This window comes from Equus quagga, chromosome 6, assembly GCF_021613505.1.
Source record: "Equus quagga isolate Etosha38 chromosome 6, UCLA_HA_Equagga_1.0, whole genome shotgun sequence".
Classification (NCBI taxonomy): domain Eukaryota; kingdom Metazoa; phylum Chordata; class Mammalia; order Perissodactyla; family Equidae; genus Equus; species Equus quagga.
Window position 1 is genome coordinate 69,212,631 of NC_060272.1, and position 18,118 is coordinate 69,230,748.

Genomic DNA, 18,118 nt, shown 5'->3' on the forward strand with positions numbered 1-18,118 from the left:
TGTGGAGGAGACAACAATACACAAAAAAAGACACTTAGCTCACCTACGGTTGCCAGATTACACAAATGAAAATACAGGAGGCCAAGTTAAATTTGAATTTCAGATAATTTTTTAGTGTAAGTATGCCCATGCGATATTAACAGTAATATTGCATGGGCATACTTATACAAATATATGTAAATATATGTACGCATATACTTGTTTATCAGAAATTCAAATTTAATTGAGTATTCTGTATTTTATATGACAGTTCTACTCCAGACCCTTGAATATACAGAATGTGAGAGAGGGCTGCAGAGAAAGTAGGATCCTGGGAGAGAAACAGAACATGAAAACAGTGTTCAGAGAAGGTATGAATATAGAGCAGTGGCTAGCAACTACAGCTCCACTCGCTTAATGTCTCAGGTTCCTCTGCCGGGGTCCAGCCCCAGCTGAGTCCAGGGTCTCCCAAAGGGACGGACGGAGTCGGCGAGAGAGAGACGCAGTGAGACAAGGAGTGAGGTTTCCAAGTCTAACTTTATTTTGTGTATGTATGATTTATATAGGGCTCAGGGTATGCAAGGATGATTTCCTGAAACAATCCCAGTACATATTTTTGGCTTGCGTAAGCAGGTTTTTGCAAGGTAGACAATAGTCCTAAGAGTAATTGATTGCAAGGTAGACAATAGTCCTAAGAGCAATTGATTGTGTGTAGGCCCCGGGGGGAGTCAAGCTTCTGTAATTCTTTATTTCAAGGAGGCTACCCGCACCCGCCTCCTGACTCAATGGGCCGTGGCAACCACCGTCCTCCCAGAGAGATCTGTGGGGGCTACAGATTTCTTTGTTCCCTCTCCACTCCCATCGCTTTACCCGACCAAAGGACGGGTCAGAATGTTCTTTCCCTAGAAGATGTTTTTTCCCCAGAACTTTCCCTAGAATATTGCGTTGTATCATTCTCATTCCCAGGGCCGGGCTGACTTGCCCTGAAATAACCCCAGGTGCAGAATAGAGTAAGCAGAAGAAGGAAAGTCAGAAGTACCAGGGAGATTTGTTGCAGGGGCAGCCTGGTAAATTCCCTTGAGGGTCGCCGTGCGTCCCCTCATCTCTCTCCCGGACCGTGTCACAAGGCAGAGGCTTAACTTGTAGGCTGACGGCTCCCAGCAGCAAGGCAGGTTTAAATATAGCTTAGATCTTTCCCTATTGTCCCTTGGCGAGTGCCTTGCACGTCTGCCAGTAGCACCGCCGGACCTTGTCACACAGCGGTGGTAGCTAAGCCTGGAGACCGGCTCCCAGCATTCCTCAGCTCAAAATGGGGTTAATGAATCCTGTTTCACGTGGCTCATTTGAGGATTAAGTGAGGTAATATAAACACCTACTACATAGAAGGCACTCAATCATTAGTAGTTATATTTTATTGAGAAGAGACATATTCACAGTGATGCAGGATGAGGGGACATGAATACAGAGATGGTAAGAACAGATCAAGGTTAAATCTGCACTCAGATCAGCTGAACAGAAATGATAAAGTTGCCATCTTATACTCGTAACTGAGGGCTATGAAGAACCAACCCAACCTTCCAAAGGCCCTCAAGGTGAAGGATTGTGTTACGCGGGCTCTTCTGCTCCTGACCCTTGGCAGTTCCTCCTAATGCAGCTTACTGTGGCAAATTGTAATCTGTTCTTGCCAGAGCCAGGAGTAAGCTTCTTCTCTAGGCTAGATCTAATTTTGGTCATTTAAAGAGAAGTAATGAGGCAGAAATTTCATGATTTCAAGAGGCCAAGAGACTAGTTAAGAGTGTATGTGTTGTCAACTTTAAAAAGTAAATTGGCCAGTAGTTTTACCACAAAATGAGTTTTTCCAGGAACAACCAAAAGAATTGCAATTTCAGGATATGCACACTATGGCAAACTATAAAAATCCGAAGAAACAAAGGAAGGGGCTTGGCTTTATAGAGGGGAAAGGGAGTTGGGAGGGGCCTTAATGAAAAGTCCGCTGGAGGAAACTGGGACTTCTCATTGGTTGCCTTGCTACAGTCTCTCATTGGCTGGGCTGTTCCCAGCTGGGGAGAGAAATCTTCCTTCCTCCTGCTGGATGGTAAATTGGAAAACACCTTCCTGTCAGAGATGTAAGCCTATGTCTCTGTCTCTTCCAGTTTGGTGTAGTTGGCTGTGTTCAAGCTCCCATACGGGCCTCCATGAGTCCAATTTAGTTGGAGTTTCTTTTGTTCATTTCACAGTGTAATTTTACTTGCTCTTTATTCTCTATTCAAAACAATACTAAAAAAAAAAAATGTGATCACTTGGACTTCACCCCCACACTTGTGAGTTTTCTTCTTTTTTAATGTGTCTGAGCAGATTTGGACCTTCCTTTTCAGAGAGCATACCTAGAAAAATTTACCGGCATCTTGGCCTTTATTTAAAAGTGAGAAAGAGTTCTGGCCCTTTTTATTATCATTTATTCTCTGATTGGCAGTGATCAACTATAATTGGTAATTATAGCATCAATTATAATTCCATTCCTTCATCTGAGACAGGACCAATGGGCAGATCCCTCTCTGCACTTTAGAAATAACCTTAAATAGTAAACTGGAAAAAACTGTGAACAAAGATTTCTCACAGGAGCTTTATATTATGCCACATTTCATTTGTGGCAATAATACAAAATTTATCGTTCTGAAATCAGTGAACATAGACCTTGGTACAAATAACTTGAGAACAATAGTTTAAAACTCCCAAAGGGAGAGAAGAAATGTCAAATTCATGGTAAATTGTGGCGGAGACAATGCAATGTATTCGCCAAATCTCTTTCCTGCTCCTCTGGGTACAGGTGCTTTCTCCAGCTTCCTCTGTAGAGTTAGTGGAATCATGTGATTGAGTTCTGGCCAGTGGAAAGTAGGCTGCAATTATGGGCACATTTCCATGCCTATGGTATTAAAATTCCTGGGTGCTTCTCCACACCTCGTTCTCTCATTGCCAGTTTAATCAGAGAATCCAGAGGAGGACTCTGAGGTTCTAGGGGAGAGTTGAGGTCCTAGATGGAAGGCAACTGGGTCCCTGCCTCTTAGCCTGGCTTGCTCCACCCCTTCCTGAAGGCAGAGCAGGTAATTTATTTGGGAGATGATCAGAGGGATCAGCAGTGAGGGACTGAGGAAAGTGAAACAGAGGAGGAAGTGAAGCCAAAGCAAGGGGGTGTTATCAAGGTCACCTTAGTGGGCATCTGGGGCTTGCTGGCTCTGGGGACTTTCTGAGGAAGGTATAGAATATTTCTTTGAATTGTCTATCGAGGAGGAATAGGGAGAATCCACCAGCTCCCATGCCCCATAGGTTGAGGCTTTCCCTTGAGGGTGGTATTCCCCAACACATACCCAGTTCTGTGCTGAGCCTGTGTGCTGAGCAGGATCCAACAGTGCCCTTGCTATCAAAGCCCAACAATCCCACCATTTTTTCTTATCCATTATCCATTTTCTTATCCATTTATTCTCCCATTCTCCAAGAGAACAGATAATAACGGGTTTGTACTTTTCATATTAAATTTACACACAATGAAAATATCACAGGATATTAAAGACTGAATTTTTCTCAAGACAACTACAATAGAAGTAATAGCCATGATTTATCAGAGAGACTGATGCATAACAGAGAAGTATTTTTTACTGAAAAGGCAAAATGGCACCTCATTAAAATGCCAGGGATTTTCGAGTTGAGTGGGGAGGCAGACAGTTCTTTGGCTGGTGTCCCTTTGGGTCTTTGCCGTTGACAGAAGCATTGCTTCAAAAAGGAAATCCAGGACTTCAAACCTTGTGGGTCCATTGTATGTCAAGAGCCACTTCAGCCCATTCTCACCAGTCAAGAATATGTGCTTACTGAGTGATCTCTATTACTAGAGTAAATTTTGTTCTAGTTTTATTTTCTTTTTAATATGAAAATTGTTTTCTTTCTAAATGTATATTTTATTTTTCTTATGGTAAATCTGTTGATTACATTGCATTGGAAAGAGGAGGGTCCCTGAAATACTGTATTACAACAATGAAGGCAGACTACAGCCGTGATGCACCACAACATAGATTTTATTAGTCATGTGAGGCACTTCTGTTCCTGACCTAAGTGTCCTAGATAGATTTCCGAGTCTGTTGGGTGTCAACTAGCACAGCTGGTGTCCCTGGCTCTGAGGAGTGTCTCAGGACAGCAGCTCTTGGTAGTAGACAATGGAAATGTGGGTGCTATGAATCAGAGAGCATGAAAGGTCTTCCTGCCCTGCTTTCTGAGCCATGGGACCATCCAAAAAGGAGTCAGAGCATGAGATTCAGATATGTGCCTGGGTGAGCGGCTGGAGGGTAGGAGCAGCTGACACCATGTGGTGCCTTTATATTCAATTTGACAAGTATTGTTATTTCTGTTTTTATACATGTATGTATAACCACAATCCAGATCAAGATATAGAACATTTCCACCATCCTAAAATGCTCTCTCCTGTGCCTGCCTATTTATTCAATATAACCCCTAGACTGGCCGCTATTCTAAGTGCTATTATCGTATATTATTTTCTCTGTTCTTAATCTTCATATAAAGGAAATCATATAGTGTGTTTTCTTTTGGTGTGACTTTTTTTACTCATTGTATGTCTGCAAAATTCATCCATTTGTTGTATGTAGCAATAAATTGTCCCTGTTTTTATTGCTGTGTAGTATTCCATTGTATCAATATCAGGACAGACTTTATGGGAATGTTACCTGTGCAGTGCCACATAGCTTCTTGCTTGGCTTAATGTTCTGCTGTTGCCATCTTGAAATTCTTAATAATTTCTTAACAAGGTACCTGCATTTCCATTTTGCACTGGGCCCTGTAAATTATGTAGCTGATCCTGATAAATATATCTCAATTTATTTATCCCTTGTACTGTTGATGGACAGTTTCTATGTTTTGGCTAGTAAGAATAATATTACTGAACATTCTTATACATATTTTTGAGATATGTACTAATTTCTGTTGGATACATACATCTAGGAATTAAATTCCTGGGTATCTGATAAGGGTAGACATATATTCAGCTGCAGTAGATCCTAACAAGAGTTTTCCAAAATATTCATACCAATTTACATACCCACCAGCACAGAACAAAAGTTACACATCTCATATCCTTCCTAACAAGCATCTTTGTCATTGTGGTAAAATATCCATGACATAAAATTTACCATTTGAACCATTTTTAAGTGTACAGTTCAGTAGCATTAAGCACATTCACGTTGTTGTGCAACCATCACCACCATCCAACTCCAGAACTTTATCATCATCCCATACTGGAACTCTGTACCTATCAAACAGTAACTCCTCATGTTGGTAATCCCCAGACCCTGGTAGCCGCCATTGTACTTTTTCTCTACTATGAATTTGAATGAATTTGACTAGTCTAGGTACCTTGAGAGGTGGAACCATAAAATATTTGTCCTATTGTGTCTGGCTTATTTCACTTACTATAACATCTTCAAGGTTCATCCATGTTGTAATATGTATCAGAATTTCATGTATTTCAACCCTGAATTGTATTCCATTGTATATAGCATATATATCTCATAATTTGCTTATCCATTTATCCATCAATAGACATTTGGGTTGTTTCCATCTTTTGGCCTTTGTGAATAATGCTGCTGTGGGCATTGGTGTACAAATATCTGTTCAAGCTCCTGATTTCAATTCTTTGGAGTATATACCCAGAAGTGGAATTGCCGTATCATGCAGTAATTCTATGTTTAGTTTTTTGAGTAGCCGCCATCCTGTTTTTCATCGCAGCTGCACCATTTTACATTCCCAGCAATGCACAAAGCTCACAGTGTCTCCACATCCTCACCAACCAGCAAGCCTTTTCAATTTTAGCCATTCTGGTGGGTTTGTAGAAGAATCTCTTTATGGTTTTAATTACCCTAATGATTAACGATGTTGAGCATTTTATCATGTGCCTGTTGGTGATCAGAATATTCTTTTGTAAAGTGCCTATTCAAGTCTTTTTGCCAATTTTTTATTAGATTGTCTCTTTTATTGGTTTGTTTCTTTTCAAACGTATATATTGTAAATATCTCTTTGTAGGTGTGGTTTAGCTTTGAACTGTCTTAATGGTTTCTCTTGATGAACAGAAGTTCTTCATTTTAATGCAGTCTGGTGCATACTGTTTTAAAAGATCTTTGCCTAGTCCAAAATCATGAAGATATTCTCCTGTGGGGTCTTTTTAAGCTTTATTGTTTTATTCTCACATTTAGACTTTATAGTCACTGGAATTGATTATCTTGTAAGCTGTATGACATAAGGGTCAAGATAGATTTTTTTCCATGTGGATATCCAGTTACACCCATGCTATTTATTGAAAAGACCTTTCTCCACTGCAGTGTAGGATCACCTGGTCATAAATCAGGTGACCATATTTATGTGGATTTGTTTTTTAACTCCTCATTCTGCTCCGTTGGTCTATTTGTCTATCCAGGTACACATACCACACCGTCTTGATTATTATAGCTTTGTAAAACATCTTGATTTCTGGTCGTTTGAGTCTTTTTGTTCTTCTTATTCAAAGCTGCCTTTGCCAGTCTTTGGCCTCTGTTTTCAGATGAATGCGAGAATCAGCTTGTCAGTTTTGCAGAAGTCTTGGCTGAGATTCTGCTTGCAATTACTAGTTACAGGCGTTTAAGTCCACGTTTGAACATTGTGGATTTCATCTCATTGATCATGGAAAACATAAAATATAAAATGTTCCACTTGAGAACATTACAAATCTGTCACCCATTTTACTTAAGCCTTTATGGATGCAGCTGAAATTTCAAAAGCAAAAAAGCACTTTTTTCCTGCACGATTGAACTATGATACATATTTAACACATCTTCAATTGCCCTTAATACATTTTTGGAAGGTAATATATTAAACCTGAAAATAGTCACTCATAGATGTTAAAAAGGAGAATTTATTTTACATGAAATAGCATCAAAAATCAATTACAACTTTAAAAACACAAAATGCGATTAAATATTCCATATGAAAAGAAGACAGGGCCTTTATTCCTTTGAGGCTCTGTGGCTCTTGTCACTGATATTACTTCATCTTGATGTTTTAAAAATGATTAATCTGTGGCCTCTGAGAGAAGGACCTCGAAGACAGGAGATCCCACAGTGGACTGGAGCAAGAGGACATGCCAGGGCGCAGGTGCAGGAAAGTCTAAGGCAACAGTGACAACAGCAAGTTTGGAAAATGACCACTTGAGGCTGGAGCAGGAGGATGACTGTCTCCAAAAGATGAAATTAATATCTGATGTGCTCACACATCCTGGATGAGATTTACACATATACAAGAGAGTTTGGGGATAAGCAGCAATAGGTACATTGAAAACTAAGTCAAAGAGAAAATAAGACAATTACTAACAGCAGGAAACATAAAAATTGTATAAAAGGAGTATATAGTCTCCAAGAAAGGAAATGTTGTAACATTATATCACGTGGCTCAACTGTGAATAATATTTACATAATCAAAATAATGCAAATATCCATTTACCTAACCAGAAATTATTATGTAAGTGCACTGGGAAGAAGAGGGGAGGGGAGGTGTGTCTGGTGTGAGAGGGGGAGGTATGTAAGAGAGGTAAGCCCTCATTTTCCATAGTAGGAAATCAATAGCTAAATTTTCAAAGTCAAGAAAAAGCAGTATTAGTATGTTATTAAGAAATATGGAGTTAATACCAAAACACACAGAGACTTACACACTGAAAGAGTGGAAGGTGTTTTCTCTGGGAAGCAGGAATGAAGTAGTGGGGCAGAGACCAGAGACAGTGGATTTATTATTTCAATAATGGCTTTAAACAGGATTTCTAGGGAGACTCCCCCTAATCAGGTAGGTCAGGAAAAGTTTCTTTGAGGGAGTAACACTTAGAATGAGGCTAGGGCATTGGAATGGGCCAGAAAGGAAGAAAGGAGAGAGTATTTTAGGATAAAGGGTCAAACCCTGCATAGGCCCTGCATGGGGAAATGGCTGGGCTCATACTGAAAGTCTTGTTGGGCTTGAGAAGAGTGAACGTGGAAGAGAAAGACATGAGATGAGACTGGACAGGCCAGTGCTGAGTCTGTGCTGGGCGGCCCTCCTTGGTTTTAATAGGGATTTCTTGGTCTATATCCCGAGTTTCCTCTAGTTACCTCACAGATATTGTAACAGGATTAAGCTGCTTCTTCCCAACTCCAACACTCTACAGTTCTAAAATCCTGAGCAGCTTTCCTAGGGATTTTGCTTGATGATGCAAAGGTCTCTGCTGGAAGTCAGGAAGAGGCTCCACCCTGGCCACTGCTTTGTTCCTGGCTCCCTGCTTGACTTTGAGCGAGTCACTTTCACCAGGCCTGGATGGACTCATCCACAAAACGAAAGGCTGGACTGGACAGCCTCTAAGTGCCCTGCAAGCTCTAACCCTCTATCACCTTGCTATCACACTCTGTCATCTTTGTGCTTTCGCCAAAAAAGAAGAATATTCAGTTCTTCAAAGGATCACATTTTTGGTGAAACTCCTCCTTTTGCCATGATCTTTAGCAATTCCTCAAGTTCCCAACTTTTGAGGTGTTTCTGCAAAGCAGAATAGCGATATCAATGAATTTTGGTTTTAGCAAATGGGATGTGGAAACAATGATCCAGGATTGGTGGCAGTCTATTATTACAGCTTTAGACCAGTTCGTTGCAACATTGTTTCAAAAATATAGCTTGATTTTTTTCTCTTAGAAATAATTATTATATAAATTTTATTAACTAGGTAATAATTTTAGCAACATTATTGTGCTTTTCCTATAGTCACAGAAGCCCATTAACCCATATTGTTTGATGATTTTCTAGTTTCTGTATATCTTCTGCAACTCTTTTTAACCAAATCTTTCTTATCATTTTTACCATCAATCTGTATTCTGGAATACTGTAAATTTTTAGTATTATGGCACAACTTGGCTTGACATAGATATACCTTTGTTCGTTCACTCAGTCAGTCAGTTGAGCAGGAGGAAGCCATTCGTTCACCTACCAGTTATTGAGCACCTGAAGCCTGGCAATGTGCTAGATATCAAAAATGGAGATCCGAATAAGCATCATTTACCCATAACAAAAGAACCTTTACTGATATCTTTATTGATATTTTAGGGATATTAATTGGTTCTCGATACATTCAAACCAAAATAACAGTAGGATTAGAGCAATGGAATGCAGAAATGGAGTCATTTGTCAGAATCACAGCAAGGTGAGCATAAGACTAGGAACCCACCTTTTTAATCTGCTGTCTCGCCACTGCGCCACTCTGTCATTCCCTGAATGATTAACATCTAACTAGTGTTAAGGGCAAATGCAAAACAAAAAGTAACCAACTCTAACTTCTGTTTGTTTCTTTGTCTTCCACAGTACTAGAGTGGAAATTGTTCTACTTTTTTCTGATTATAAGGTAAGTGATGTTCGTTATAGAAAATGCAGAAGATAGACAGACAAATAGATACATAGATGTGCATCCTTCTGTCCATATCTATATTTTAACCTACAGAGTCTCTAATGGAGTCAATCAGCCTGAGTCTTGTATTTGTTTCTATGTGTGATAAAGAAAGCTGGGATTTCAGTACCATTGCTATTGGATTTCCAGAGTAACAAATCACTGATTCTGTAATAAACCTATGATCATTTTCAACAATATCTTTCTGTCTGGAGTCTAGGCACTATACTACAACAATTTCTATCTACGTAAATGGTTGACACTAAGTGTTACTTATTCATTTTGGGGCATTTGAATAACTGTATTGCTGTCTTTTGGTTTAAAAGAAAAATCTCTTTCTAGATGGTCTAAAGTTTTCTATTCCTTCAGACTTTCACATTGTTCTCTGTGAGCTCTTGTGCATCCTGTGTACCAAACTCCCTGCAAAGGGTCATGACCTAGAGCTTTCAAATCCATTTGGTTGCTTTAGTTAACTCTTGTTCAGAGGAGATGTTTTCATAATTCTTCTTGGACTTTTGTTTTTGTTAGTGTTTATAACTTCTTCCTACTATGTATGCAATAGTAACAATGCCCTCCCAATCACTTGTCTTCTCTGAAAACTAAAAGTACATATTTAATTAGGAAATATCTAAATAGCACCTTCCCTTTGAAAACTATAAAGACTGAGTCTTAAAACAGATGACAACAATGAGTAAGAGAAGACAATAAGTGATCAGAGAAATGAGTGAAATACAGGTAGAATTTCTGAGTCAGCTGCAGAAAACTTCAGAATTTGGTGATAATATTCTTATACAGAGGGGCATCCTTGAAAGCCATCAATGAGTAAATCAGTTTATACATACTATGAAGGGGATGTATGATTAATAAGATAGGCTCTGTTCTCAAGATGCTTATGGAATAAGCATATATGCAAATAACTCTCATGAAAGCCTTATGTGATAAATTCCTTAATGGAGGTTCAAACAATTTTACAGAGGTTCAAGTTCGATTCTGGGTTGAACGACTAAGGAAGGCTTCATGGAGGACCTAGCATTTGAGCTGGGCCCTGAAGGATCCTTAGCAGGGTTACAGCAGACATTCCTAGGGAAGGTATTCTTGGCGTGGAGGATTGTAATGAGCAAAGGCCAGAAGGTGTTCACATATAGAGCGTGATTTTGTTATGGTGAAAAGTATAAGTAAAGTAGGGGTGGGAGAGAAGTTTGGGAAGAAAAGTTAGGACAAATGTTCAAAGATTTGTGACTGCTAGCTTAATGTCTTTATCCTTATTCATAAACAAGAAGAAGCCATTAAGGGAATGATATATTGTCTTGTCTATAGGAAGAGCACAGTATATATTTGGTAAACTCAGCAACAAGATATAGTAAGATGAGTTGTGTGAACAGGCACAAATAAGAAGATGGGGGAAGTGAAGGATAGAGAGGTGGAGAGACTTACCCAAAGATTCACAGTTATTGAGTGAAAAATAAAAGGATCGTATAAATAAAATAAGTAATAAAAGGATTTCACCCCAGACAGCCCAACTCCAGCCTCCACATGCATTTTCCAAAGAGCAGCAAAACATGGTGGAGGTGGTACAACTGATGAGTTCGGCCGGCTCCTGGCCATAATCCCCTTCGTGATCTTTCATGACAACCACAGACAATCGGAAAGACTTTGCCTACTAGGCCTCACAGGGGAACCCTCTGCACAGCAGGCCACTCTGCCAGCCATGCTTATGCCTCTTTATCAAAGGCTTTAGGCCAAGACCCTCCCCAGGCACCTCCGCTGAGACTTCCTTAATGGAGAGAACCTTGAAGACACTTTTCTCCACTCTGACTCAGTACCCCCTCTCCCTACCCCTGGCTCCCGGGTCCACAGAACAGCAGAAGGCTTTTGTTCGGGGCTCCCGTGGCAGTGAGACAATTCCCTCGTCTGTGCTGATCCCCCTAACTCTTGCTTGGCAGCAGTCCTGGGGAAAAATGGAACTCTGGGGTTGGGGAGAGGAGGAGCAGAGCTTTCTCCTCTTTAGTTTCTTACTCACAATAGTCAAAGGATTGACTATTACTTTCCTTTTGGCTTAGTCTCTTAATGGACTACTTACTCTGACACCTGGCAGCTCAGATCTCACCAGCTCAGCTCAGTCTTGACAACAGCTTATCACCAACATGAGATACAGCACATTTCGAGCTCTAAAACACCCAGAAAATGGCTGGGGGAGCAGAGTTCCAGCTTACAGGATATAGAAAAGGGGCTCTGTAAAACATGGCACTTCATAAAGCCATGCCAGTGGCATATGAGTATTGGGAAAGGCCCAATGGTCTTGGGAAAGAACCCCCCAGGGCAACGTAGCTCAGGTCCTGGAAAGGAAAAAGGCCTCATTTCAGGTCTTCCAGAGCTTCAAGGCACAAAACACAAAGCTATGGCTTTATTGAGGCTGAAACATCCCTGCCTTGGACTCTCAAACTGCCAGGTTGAGCAGAATTGGTTTGCCTTTCAGTTTAAACGCCCAGGGCTCGCTACCCCAGCCCACTGTCAATTCAGCGCTCCAGTGTAGTCAAGGTGCAGCTTGCCTTCAATTCCCATGGCTTCTGCGTGGTAGAGCTAGCAGGAATAATTGAGAGGCAGAAATAATCCAGGGGCCTCTTTTTAATCTTTTGTTTTAGCCTCCTCCTTAAAAGTAGCAACATTTAAATCAGTAGGGTTTTGTTCCCTTTCCCGCCCCCCTTACATCTATTGTAGCAATAAAGAGTGGCAGGTGAATTCCACAGGTATTCATGTCCCCCTCCTCCTATGGGTGGTTGAGAGCAATGAGCAGCCCACCTCTGGCCCGCCCATGAAAGTTGCCGACATGCATGTACTATATGCTCTCCATTTTCACATTCCTACCTTTGCTACCTCATTTTTCACCTATTTTAAAATTTATTTTGCTGAATGCTATCTGTCTAACCACCTTAACTCTTTTTGAACATGGCGGAGTATGCACAAATAAATACAGAAATAGTCAATACGTTGGCAATTCAGAAACAAAACAGCAAACGATTGGAAGGAAAAATGGAAAGGCCAAGAGTGTGGCTAATTTACTACCTTGGCAATTCTCTCCTTTAAACATGGGAGGGAATCACTGCTTCTGATAAGAGGGGCTGTTCTTCTGATGTGGAGTTTTTAAGGCCATCATAGTCTGAAATTTCCCCAAAGCAAACCAGAACTTCTCAAAAAACCAGTCATGAACAGACCCTGACTAGAACTCCAAGATTCTATGGCTGAAAGGCCACACTGAAAGAAGTCACTGCTGCTGCTCTTGTTTTGTATTGTTTTGAGTTCTGTTTTGTTTTTCTTTTGAAACATGCTAATGGCAAGAGCAAGGAAAAGGAAAATTAAGTAGAAAAAGCAAGGGAATTTATAATTAATGGTCTCATCCTAATTTTTTATATTTAATGGTGTGACAAAGAGCTAATAGCATTTGTCCAGTCATATTAAAAAACTGTTGTTGTTTTTTAATGTGTGGTCTCCAGTTGTTCGTCAATGGCTATAGTTAAGAAAAGAATATGAAATATTCAGTATCTATGTATCCTGTACCCTTATCTTAGCTTTCGTTTAAAAGACTTGATTTTTTTTATTCTGTTTAGGGCTGCCACATTATCAGTTTAAGAAGCGTTAGGAGAAATTAATGAAAACAGAGAGAGAGGAATAGGACAGTATAAATGGTTAGAAAGGTATGAAATGTACGCCTAAATGCAGCTATTTTGACATTAAGAATTACAAAGAGTTTAGAGCAATCATAAATCTGTTGACTTATTTTCTACTTCAGATTTCTACATTTTAGCTCAGAGATTCATCATGAAAACTTCAAAGTCCATTTAAATATGGAGCTATACTTTTTTCAATTTGTACATTACTTACTAAAAAAGACAAAAAGGGGCCAGCCCTGGTTGCCTAGTGGTTAGGTTGGGCACATTCCACTTCAGCAGCCTGGGTTCGGTTCCCGGGTATGGACATACACTGGTCTGTTAGCAGCCATGCTGGGCTGGCAGCCCACATACTAAAAGTAGAGGAAGATTGGCATGGATGTTACCTCACAGAGGATCTTCCTCGCAGAAAAAAAAAAGAGAGAGAGAAAGACCCTGACACATAGTGTGGTAGAAGAAAGATAAACACATTCATGCTAAATCAACACTTATTTCTTTGTTTCAGTACCCCTTGTCTAGCTCATTAAAAGAAAACCCAACAAAGATGAGGTATGTCAAGGTATCTTAGCAAACTAGAGGGGTTTTTTTGTCTTGCAGTTCAGCTGCTTTGAATGATCAAAGCTGTTAAAATAAATGCATTTGTTTTCAAGTGGTACTAGCAACTTCAATTCTCATTTTTGCTCGTGAATGAAGATCTAAGTTGTAAAGTTTAAAAAATTTTCTGTTTCTTCTTACCACCATCATCCCCTCCTGCCATTCCTCTAGACAGGAGTTATAAATAGAAATGCCAGCAGGGGCCAAACAGGCAAATATATGATCTAAGCCTTGGCAGAGTAAAACGGGAAAAGAACACGGGAAGTTTCTCCTCATCGAAAGGGGGTGGCAGCCCCTCAGCTTCTCTTCATCACCCCCAAGCAGGATGCTGGCCCGCTGGTGACAGAACTTCACGTGTTTTGAGAGAAACCCCAGTCCAGACTTTTTGTGCAATCTCCCGAGAAAAACAATGACACCGTGCAGGCTGACAGAACACATCTGCAGGCCAGGTTCAGCCTGCACGCCTCGCTTGCAGATTCCACGTAGACCTTGTAACATTCAAACTTTCTCAGAAAGAGAAGAAACAAAATCAAAACCCAAATCACGCAGTACTTGATGTATTTCCCCTTGATTTATTGACGTATTACTCCTGGCTTGATAATGGAGGGAAACCTTTGGTGCTTACAAAAGCTGAAACAATTGACCAAAAGGAGAAACGAGGAGTCCATGTTGATCGCCATTGATGCAAACATTCCCTGCCTCCTAGTCGTGTGGACTCCCAGCAGCTGACAAACTCAGTCGAAAGCCTATCACTCCAGTTTAACAGGTTAATGGAGTTTTGCTTATTTTAGTTTATAAAAATGTGTAATACAAGACAATTTATCTATATTTTCCACATTTGAAGACTAATCACATTTTTCTATAAACAACAGCTTGTCCACAAATGAAACTCAGAGATGGAAAGCAAAGTACATCTGACCACTTAGTAATTTATTTCCACAATAATCTCTTGTATGGAAATCAATTCTTTGTTCCATTTCTGTAATGAAAAGGATCAGAAATCCCTTTAGTTTTATTTATTCTAAGAAATGGATAATATATGTTATAGCCAATAATTATAATCCCGTGAAATATAAAAGGCTTTTATTATAAACAATGTGATTTTACAAGTACAAGTGCAAGGATTAGTAGTGACTTCTAACAGAACCCTGTTGATTTTCCTTATATTCCTCATACTTCTTTTATGTCTCTGATACTTTCTTTCCAAATATTCTGCTAAGTTCCATATTGTTCCTACTTCAAGTTGTTAGGAATAATTACATTTTTGTAGGAACCGCTTACCGATAGAGGGAATTTTGAATTATCGTGTCCTTTCCCATGGTGCTTTTGAATATTAGTCATTAGAAATTTAGTTTCAAAAAGCAGTTCTGTTTATTCATCATTTTGAGGACACCTCTATTTTTAGACATTTTCCTAAGAGCCGTTAGTATCTTGAATTTATTTATAGTATTGGTATTAATTATGGTAATAAAAAAATTCTTCCTGCAATTTCTGTGTCACATTACATTGGTGAAACGAGATACATTGTAAATAACAGGTTTTTTTAATTCTGAAAAACTAGCAACTATTCAAATCAGAACATGGTTTTTATGGTTTTGAAATAATAGAAAATATATAGCTTTGTCTTTGCCCTCAGTTCCTGGCACAGAGCTCCTAAAACCCTTGTAATTTCCCAAGTGGTAAGAGCACGAGGAGCATCTTTTCTTCTAATATTTGGGTTTTGACCTGGTCCCTAACAGAGCACAGAACTCTTGAATCCCTTGGAATTTCCCCAGGCGATAGGAGTGTCTTTTGTTCTGATGAGGTGACGCCTGGTGGACTCCTGGATGCAGGCTGCTCAGGAGAAAGACCAAGCAATAATTAGAAGCTTAGAATTTTCAGCCCTACCCCCCATTCTTCAGAGAGGGGAGAGGGGCTGGAAATGGAATTGATAATTGATCATGCCTGCATGACAAAGCCTCCATTGAAAATCCCAGTAGTCTGGAGTTGGAAGTGCTTCCAGGTAGGTGAACATGTGGAGGTGAGGGGAGAGTGGGCACCCACAGAGGGTATGGAAGCTCCACACCCTTTCCCATATACCTTGCCCTGTCCCTCTCTTCCATCTGGATATTCGTTTGCATCCTTTTATCATAAACCAATAGACAGCAATTAAGCCATTGTTCTGAGTTTAGAGAGCTGCTCTGGCAAATTAATCAGACCCAAGGAGGGGATCATGGGAACCTCTGATTTTTAGCTGATTGGTCAGAAGCACAGGTAATAATCTGGCCTTGTAATTAGCATCTGAAGTTGGGGGTGGGGTGCGTTTGCGAGATTGAGTCCTTAGCCTGTGGGATCTAAGTTTATCTCCAGGTAGATAGTGTCAGAAGTGAGTTAAGGGGCCGGCCTGGTGGCGCAGCGGTTAACTGTGCACGTTCGGCTTCCAGGCAGCCAGGGGTTCTCCGGTTTGGATCCCGGGTGCGAACATGGCACCACTTGGCAAAAAGCCATGCTGTGGTAGGCATCCCACATATAAAGTAGAGAAGGATGGGCATGGATGTTAGCTCAGGGCCAGTCTTCCTAGGCAAAAAGAGGAGGATTGGCCGTAGTTAGCTCAGGGCTAATCTTCCTCAGAAAAAAACCAATAAACAAGCAAACAAACAAAAAAGAAGTGAGTTAAATTGTAAGACACCCAGCAGGTGTTGAAGAATTGCTTGGTGTGGGGGAAAAAACCCATACATCTGATGTGAGAAGTGTTGTAAGTGTGGTAGTACTGTGAGAGTAAAGGAGAAAAACAGGAGAAGTGAGGTTTTCTATATAATAGAATGGAATTCGCCTGGTTCATCCACCTTTGAACATGTGTATATAAATAAGAAGAATGCTAATTTCACAGTAATTTATGTTTATAAACACTCCTCCTCCAAAAAAAGATGGAAAACCAAAGCCAGTTCAAAACACCACTATCTTACACTTATATCCTTCCCCCAAATTACAAAATTACAACTGCTTTAAGCAGGGAAGGCAATCTACTGTAAAAACAGACTCCAAAATGTATAATGGCTCAGAAAGGATAGAATTTTATTTCTCACTTATGTAAGGTCAAAATGCGTAATCCCAAATAGCAAGTGGCTTTCTTCCAAGCAGTAATACAGGGTCACAGGCTCCTGCCATCTTCACCAGCTGCCATCTAAGGTCACCATGATTGTCCCTCAAGCCCATGGAAAGGGAAAGAGCTTGCAGGATTACATATGGAAAGTTCATGTGGGCCAGGCCTGGGAGTGGCATATAGCACATCTCATTGGCTGGAGTTTGTGACACAGCCACATCTAACTCAAGCCGAAGCTGAAAAAAATAGTCTACCTATATGTCCCAGTATAGGAGAAAAAGGGCTTAAAAAACAAATAGCCAAGCTCTGCCTCACGAAATATTTGTGACTGTGCATACATTGCATGAGTTTTTCAAAAATGTTAAATGCTCCATGAAACATAAGGTAATTAATAGAATACTGGATTTGTCATCAGAAAATTCAGGAATGTTCTAATTTTAATATATAGGCACCAAATTTTAGTAAACAGTAGAATGCTCTTTGTAGGTCATTAGTAAGTAGTCCTCAGCCATATGGAAAAATAAAAGTCTGTGTCACTACAGATCATTTTCCAGAAGAAGGACTTGTAGTTTAGTTCAGACCCAAGTTTTCTTTAGGATTCCTGTAATCCATAAATGGACATCAGACAACTATGCATGAAAGACACTGAGAATCAGAGAGAAAAAAGCTTTACCATTAGTTGCATTTTTACTGGGCTAGGCACTGTGCCAAACTCTGTACCTCCATTATGGGTAAGCACCATTTTCACCTTCATTTTACAGATGAAGAAACTGAAGTCGAGAGATGCCAGTTAAGGTCACACAACTCATGAAGGCCAGAGCTTGGTTTCAAACTAAGGTCCGTCTCCCTGTAGCACTCAGGATCTTAACCACTATACTATATACTCACATGTACTCACTTACAGATGTAAATAATCTATTGACGTATCCTATATTTTAGGGGCTCTAGACACACTCTATTATTTCATCTTCATGATAATTCATATCTTCATATATGTAAATCTAATTTTTTGTCATCATTGGCCTTGAGGTCCAGGGTAAGCCAGGTGGGAACATCCCCAATAAGGTGACAGTAGGATAGAAAGAACCCAAGGTCAGGTGGAACTGGGAAACTCATTATCCAAGAATTATGAAAAACAGTAGAGGAAAAAGTGGAAACATGGTTGAAAAGAGGCAAAGTTGTACATGTGAAGACCACAATGTTTATCAAATCCAAAGGTGTGCTGTTTTTCGAGAGTGGCTCCCTTGGGTATCCCTTTCCGGCCACACAACACTAGATGATGTCACATTAAAGGGGTGCCTGACCACACCCTCCAAG